The sequence below is a fragment of the Macrosteles quadrilineatus genome, unplaced genomic scaffold (assembly GCF_028750875.1).
Source record: "Macrosteles quadrilineatus isolate MER2022 unplaced genomic scaffold, UCM_ALF_1.0 Scaffold_298__1_contigs__length_111202, whole genome shotgun sequence".
NCBI lineage: Eukaryota > Metazoa > Arthropoda > Insecta > Hemiptera > Cicadellidae > Macrosteles > Macrosteles quadrilineatus.
Genome location: NW_026542891.1, coordinates 75856 through 83962, shown reverse-complemented (window position 1 = coordinate 83962; position 8107 = coordinate 75856). Strand labels below are relative to the sequence as shown.

The following is an 8107-nucleotide window of genomic DNA, read 5'->3' as shown; positions in this document are numbered from 1 at the left end:
CTCTACCACTTAACCTCTCTCTACCACTTAACCTCTGAAAAAGAAAAATAGAAATGTGAAAATTTATCCCGACCTAGATCCTAGCATCCTTGGAAAAAAAATTAATTAAAAAAATATTGACTAGTCACGCCGGTTAACTAGAGGCCCAACCCAAGATTAAAGAGTCTTGGTTAACACGTCAAAATACCCTACAGAAGTCAGTAGTTTATATCAGCACTTAACAGTTAACTGTCTGGTTAGTCGAGTGATTATAGTGCTCACCTTCAAATCCGAAGGTCACTGGTTCGAATCCAAGCGAGATCGTTCCGGAATGGCACGAATCAGATCGACACTTACTTTATTTTGATGGAACAACAATAACAGTTTTTAGTTACTTTCTAGGGAGTTATACTTTTTTGCACCTGTATAAAAATGTATGTTACATATCTATATTATTATAAGAATTTGTTGGATTTTCATGTGCAGCAAATTGACCCCTAAATATTAATTTTTATAGGCATATTGGGTATCAATTTAAATATTTATCATCTAGATGTGCCTTTTACATGTTTGGATTATATCCCGTGAAAGCCCTTCGTCCTATAGGCTTTCAAAATTTCATAGTTTGTGCTGAATTCTGTTGTCAATCATCTGAACTTTTTCAAGTTTACATTTGTTTACATCAAAACAGATGGTCATGATACATAGTTGTTTACATCCATAAGAAGATAGGGCTATCTGGTTGGTGATGTTTCAGTGAATTCAAGTAAAACTTTGTAGGTAATGTTATTTTTATAAATGTAAAGAAGAAAATGTGTTACGTTAGTTTTTGTGTTGTGATATTATGTTTCATTAGTAGGCCTATTTGTAATTTTTCTAAGATACCTTGATAAGATCGCGCACGCAATCAAAATAATAGGGCTCGCAATGCAAATAATAGGGATATAATGAGAAATGATCTTTTTAAACCTTATCAACGACAAATCAAATCACGGGTTTTGAATTCAGGAAGTGACTCAGGTTGCTAGTCCTGTGTTAAATTGTAATTGTAATTTTTAACATATACAAATAAAATACAATTTAGCACTATTTTAAATAGATACCGCAATAATATTGCTACAATTCGCTCATGATTTTTATTTCGCTGACTTTCTGTAGGCTATAAATGTTGTTTTCGATCATGAGTCAGATTAATAGGTTACACTTGTGACTTGTTTTCGACATGATGATTGTTAAAATTACTTCATTGGCATCATGTAATTTACTTGTTTTTCACTTTGCCAGTTAACTAACGGACTTTGACAAACAGTGTAGTATCTTATTTTGCTGTAGAGGTCGTTGCAGGTATTATTAATAATGTAAATTATTAAGTTTACTATTTTTTTCATATTATTATATCTAATCAAGCATAAATTGTGTTATGGTTGGTATAACCAATGTTATTTACATTAGGTTAGGTATTACAAACATACTACATTCAATTTAAATACTACATTCAAGTTAAATTCATTAAAAAAACCTTATAAGCATTTAAACGATGAATTATAGATTAAATCTTATTTCAATGATTAATATAAGGATGGTTTACATAACCTTGCCAGGATGCAAGTTGTGCAATTTGAAGATATTACAATATCTTTTTACAATTTGAACATGTATAAACTGCAGTTACGAGGTTTAACTTTATTTCTTGATGCATAAAATACTACTACTAGGTATTCCATTTTAATTGGTAAAACTGTCCTAAATAAACATCCAATCATCCAATCAGGTGGAGTATTCCTTTTGCCATGTAGATATATTACAGTTACAGTTGTTTACAACATAGCGTATTCAGAGTAAACTTCTGTAACCTTATGGATATTTTATTATCCTTTTTGATTATACTAACAATTGCCAGAGGTCTGTGTATGTATATTTACACTGTAACTAATCTATATGATATTATGAAACATAAATATAAACGAAGTCTTAATTTATTTGCAACGATTGTTTTTGCTCCTTTTTAAATGGTTGACTCCATTTTCAGAAAATAACGTACCCAATCATATGGTTTAAATGTTCTACCTTCATACTAAACACGACAAGGTGCCACAATAAAATAACACCTTTAAACTAATTTTGTTGGGCCTTTACAAAACAAGTATGATATCAGAATATAACATAATATAACAAAATATATCTTGGTCATGGTACTACTGTAGTGATTTTTCTAAGAACAAAGGGTATCTCAACAGATTCTTATGTGCCTTTTTATATTTTAGAGAACAGTTAAATACATTCTTCCCGGGGAAACATTTTGCATTATGTGCATTAACAACGAGACCAAAGTGACCTTAGTAAACCTGAGGGTGTGGACTAACGTAACTTAACAATTCTAAGCTTTGATGCCATCGGCGTAGAAATAGAATTATAGATATAAACATCCTTTTCTCGAACTATTTCTTCTGGCATTCTGTTTTAAAATGCTAATTTTTTTTTATATATATGACAGTTGTGCGTTATTCCAGTTTATACAATAGTTCTTAATAACTTAATATGAGAAAATTGTTAAAAAGGTTGGACAAATAGAACCAATTCCTTAGTATGATTAAATGTTTTCATAAAATTCCTTTTATTACATACTTTAGACAACATTTTATAATATTATTGTCCTTAATTAAAATCAAAATCTGCTGGAAATAATTAATACAGTTGTTTTATGTTTTATATTGTAAACCTCCTGAACAAATCGACACACGCTATAGCAATGCTCGGTTTTCAAGCTAACAGCTTAAAATGATATAAACAGACCCAGTAGGCCTGGTATGTGCTAATTACTCCACTATGCCTACTATAAGAAAAAGTTATCGTTAACAAAACTTTTGTCAATTAAATAATTTAACATTTTCACAAAACATGGTGTAGGTAGACATATTTCTCCTAGACACTTTTTTCGGTTAAGGTATGTTAAGAACTGCAAAACCGACTTCAACTGTAATTTAGTAACTAGTTTGCATGGAATACGAATAGGCTACAACTTGAACATGAGATCCTTTATAGAAATTTGGATTAATACAATTATTTTTTTTCCATTCAATTAGGATGAAAAATGTTTTAAATTCGGTTCCGTGTTACTATTTGATTTGGGAGTTCGTTTAAACTCGGGAATTCACCAAGGCAACCCATTCATTACAATTATACATTTATACTTTGATGCAGTTATTATAATTACATTATACAATTACAATGATTTTTTATTTGGTGAATTTCCCATTTAAGGGATAAGCTATCACAGTATGTCTCACAGACCTCAAAGAGGACCTGGCGACCTGGACCAGGCACCGATTTAAATTTTTCGTTTTGACGTCCCAGAGGCAAAAAAACACCATCCGTTCAAATGCATATACAGACTGGATAATATGTTTTAAGCAAACGAAAAAGCATCCGATTTTGAAGAACTTTGGTACAGCAAACCTAAGTACTTTTTGAACAAATGTCATTAAATAGTTAATAAATCTAACATCTTTAAGGTGATATTATAGTGAAAATGGACTGAAAGTATAAAAGTGAAGATAAAAATGTAAATTCAAATTACTTTTTTGCTGCGTTAGGGGTATTTTAAAATAACATCATAGGGCTTTGAGTCGGTATTTTTGAAATATTATGTAATAGTTGTTTAGGTTTGCGACATATTTTGGTACGTAGAATTTTGGTCTGCATAGCCCACTTCGCATATGTGTACACTACGCATCTTTGATACATTTTAGCGAATTTCAGTATAGGGAAGTATCTGTTGCCGTAGTGTGTGTGTGTGTCCATCCGGACGATAACTTGAGTAAAAGCAGCGGCTACACTTACCCGATTCGGTCCGGTTCGGTCCGGTCCTCCAAAATGCGGAACAATGCTTCCCATGTTTTTAAATGGAGGTGGCTACACTTACCCGATTCGGTCCGGTACGGTCCGGTTCGGCGCGGAACAATCGTCCAGGGAGCATTCATCCGCTTTGGCGGAAGCATTCGGGGCGGACCGGACCGAATCGGGTAAGTGTAGCCACCTACTCCCGAAATTCGGATGAGGATCGGGTGGTTCCGTGAGCACTCGGCTACGAAAGTGATGAATTAAATTAGGAAAAATAGTTATTTGTAGGAATTTAGGCCTAAGAACTTAGGAAATCATGTTCATATATTGCTCGATCATGGAAGACGATAATTATGTCTACACGATCGCGGAAAATAGTCTGAATTTTGCCGCAATATTGGGAGACGATTACAATGTCTACACGGCCGCGAGGGATTATAGGAAGTTTACCGCAATTGCAAGCAAATACAACCAACATTTTTTTTATTTTTCATTTTCTTTGTACCCCCCAAAAAAGCCAATTGCCTCGCGCCCTAGGCACGTGCCTACCGTGCCTATTCGGTTAATCGGTCCTGACTAAACTCTTTCTGTATTGCAGTACTTGTGCCCCGTGCTCGTGTGTGTCCTACAAAATATCGTACAAGTGTAGCTACCTCTTCCGGCCGGACCGAAACGATTCGTACAAGTGTAGCCACCCCTCACAAATTCGGGCCGGACCGAAACGAACCGGACCGGACCGAATCGGGCAAGTGTAGCCGCTGCTTAAGTTTTGTCCGATTTTGATAAAATTTGGTTTGAAGGTGTAAGGTGGAATAAACTTGAATGATTTCGCGAACCAGCATGATCGGTATATGGGAACAGGGTTTAACGGGGGATTTTATGGAGTAAAAATTGGTTTTACAGATTTTTACGCTTAAAAGACAAACTTTATCAATTTTTCTCTAAACATTTTTAAAGAGCTGAAAAAAAACTAAAAATTTTGTATATCGAAGTGTTTTTGTACGGTGATAGGTAACGTAGAAAATTAAAAAACAATTAATTTAAAATTCCCATGTTATTCGCATGGAGTATATTGTAAAATGTTGTACTTGCCTAGTTTTTGTATATATTTTGATCAAACTTGGCGGATTTATTTATTTCATACTCAGCAATTGATATAAAAAACACACTTTATAAGTTTCCCTGTAGCAGCTAACCTAGGTACTCGTTAAACATAAATGCTAATTTAATAGATTAATTGAAAATCAATCCAGACAAATGGAAAGTCTCTTAGTCGGAAGGTTTGCTGCAGCGGGGGTTCATTATCATTAAATGCAATGGGTCTATATTGTAGGGTTACTCTTTATAATTTCTTCCCAGTAACCTTACACGTAACTTAGATATTGTATAAAGTTTAAATAAAATGTTTTGATGAAGGTAAAATCAGTAAATTAAAATTCCTATCTTTTTCATCCTTCGAATTTTATTAAATCAAATAAATGTTCTTAGAACACTTTATTTTATCTTTTTTATGGAGGGGTTCTTTCAGTCATTTAATTTCAACTTTTTTAATTGATTTCTCAGTATGCATTAATATTCTGTTAAATTCATAAAATCAGGTAAATTTGACTAATTCGTCAAATTCATTGAATTTTTGTCAGCTCAAAAAATTAAATCTCATTGGTATTCAATTTTAATTACAATTCTGTTAAAGTACAAGTGAATTCAAGATAACAAAGGCTATTGAAACTTCAAACAAACTTGTGACAAAACATTAAATTTCGTTTATTTTATTGAGATTTGGTTTAGCAAGACAAATATAATAAGTATTTGAAATTGACTTACCCAAAGGGAGATTTCAAAAGAGCATTAATCTTTACCATAATCACATGCAAAAAGTAACAAACTACTTTAACACAAGACAGACTGAGAATGAAGGTGAGTCTAGGAAAATCATGCTTACTGTGGATTTGTTCTCTCATTGGCTAAACGTTCCGGAACATTTCTGCCAATTAGATCACACCTTTTCTTGCCTCAACATCTACATCTAGACATGTGCTTTCCATGGAACATTCAAGACTTTCATGCTAAATTTTGTTATTTTTTTAATCAATTTAATTTCATAATTTTCTCAAAAGAACAGTTTTCTCAAATTTACAACTAGATGAAAAATATTTTAATCATACAATTCTAGTAAAACTTTGTCCAAGCAAGATCATTTCCAGACCCAGATGCCATTTGTCATTGGGCTATGAATTAATAACAAAAGGTCGACGTTAGATAATAACAATACCAGGGTTTGGAAAGTTCCCTTTCAAAACGTAAAAAATTCCACTTTCGTAGAAAAACACAAATAAACTGAAAATAAAATGAAATAAAATGGCACATTATGTTACAGTGATGTTGAGTGTCTTCGTGTTGGTGATGGTAGGCCTACTAGCAGCCGCCATTGCAGAACCGTCTTCGGAATCACCAGCGAAAACTCTCAAACCATTTCTGGGAATGGAATACGTAGAGAAGTATCAAGGCACAAACGTGGACAAGGCGTTGGAAATAGCAAAATTTGGCAAATTCATAAGAGGGGGTAACTAAATTTATGAAGACTGTTGTTATTAAGCTGAGAGAGAAAGGTAACAATCTTCATCTTCATATGCGAGCCTGTTCTATACTGAGGGGTTCATTCGTCTCGTTTGACATTCCGATAGTCTTGGGAGAAAAAAAAGAATCTCCTTGGAGAAACTCTGCCACTACCTACTCCATAGAGGGCAACAAGTTGACCATTGAGACCAATGATGATTATTCTATTTATTGGATAACTAGAGAATTTTTCGAAGATAAGTTAGTAATGACCATCACTGTGAGAAACAAAGAGGACTGGACTGATTTCGTCACGACAATAACATCGCTAAGAAAAAAGAAGGGCGAATGCTAGATTCAATCAGATTGACAGGGATTTGATCTTTACAATAAACGTTGGTTTATCTTGCTTGTATGTTTTTTTTTCAACATCCCAGTTAAGATCATTATATACCAACAAGATTAGAATCACGTATTTAAATTATAATAATAGTTTGACAAATTTAACTTTGGAACAGTAATGACGAATTCGTTTGTGGAGGTTGTGGCTTAATTTTGAATCAAAATATAACCTTCAATACAGTTATGTAGTACTGTATGCTTAACTGTATGGGAGCGAGCTGGTCTAGTGGTTAGAGCGCGGGACTCCGGTTCCTGGGGTCCTGGGTTCAAATACCGCCAAATCACCAATGGATTATATCTAAGTGGTAATGCCGTAACCCCTAGGTTTAGCCCGAAGTAATGTGAAAAACAATTCCGGGCTCGTGCCTAGCGTCCTAGGACAAAAAAAAAACATGAACCTTGCAGAAAATGAATAACTTTTTATTTGTTAAGGAATATAATTGAATCACAAAGCATACTTTTTTGCACAAAGAATGCCGGTTTCTTAGGTGTCATATCACAAGAAAATATCTGAAAAAGTTCTCAAATTGATCAATAATGGGATATTACCACATTTATTAGTGTGAGATTGCAAGGTTTGCATTGAGTGCCGTCTAAAGAGATTATGAACTTTTTGCTCGTTATATCTCACCTAGTCGTGTTTTCTTCTGTAGCAACATGTGGCTAAAGAACTTCACAATCTTGTAATAAAGATACAACAAATTAATTACAAATAAAAGACCCAAACCGTAATGGATTGATTCGTTTTACTTATTTGCGATCAGAGAACCGAAAAAGTAGTCTCTACAGACCACACTGTAAAATAAATCCAAGCCTTTGTCATCTGTCTACAGTCTGTAACTGTATATTTTTGCAACAATTTTAGGTAAATACTATACCGATAAACGTTTTGACTGTATTCAAATAGTTTAAATACTGTAGAAAATAATGGTTATTCCATGCGAATACATAACACTTTATCTTAAAAACTGATGTATTCAAGCTTATGCCTAAGATTTAATCTGTACATTCTCACTGAATCTGCCCATTTCCTTTAGCATTGGAGAATTTCATTGTAAACTTAGCTTAATTCAACCTGTCAGGTTTCGTCCACAATGAGAGTGTCTGTGAATGTCTGAGATAACCAAACTTTACCATTACTCTCGCCCAATAAAGTACGCTTAAACAAACGCAAACACCACTATGCATTGCACGAATAATGTCCGTTGTTTTCAAGGTGGTATTGAGATTTCGTGATAAAAACTGGTACTCACAACAGCTAGGATATAAAAAGAATTTCTGGACCCTCAATTTAAAGTAGTTAAACTATATTTCTTTGCGTATAACAATC

General features: G+C 33.6%; 1 long non-coding RNA gene across 1 annotated transcript; it reads left to right on the top strand.

Annotated features, from left to right (window-relative positions):
* The first annotated feature begins 1261 nt into the window (after positions 1-1261).
* Positions 1262-6785, top strand: LOC128982415 (uncharacterized). Its single transcript, XR_008489666.1, has 2 exons — positions 1262-1323; positions 6197-6785. It is a non-coding gene; the product is annotated as an uncharacterized LOC128982415 (long non-coding RNA).
* The last annotated feature ends 1322 nt before the right edge of the window (positions 6786-8107 follow it).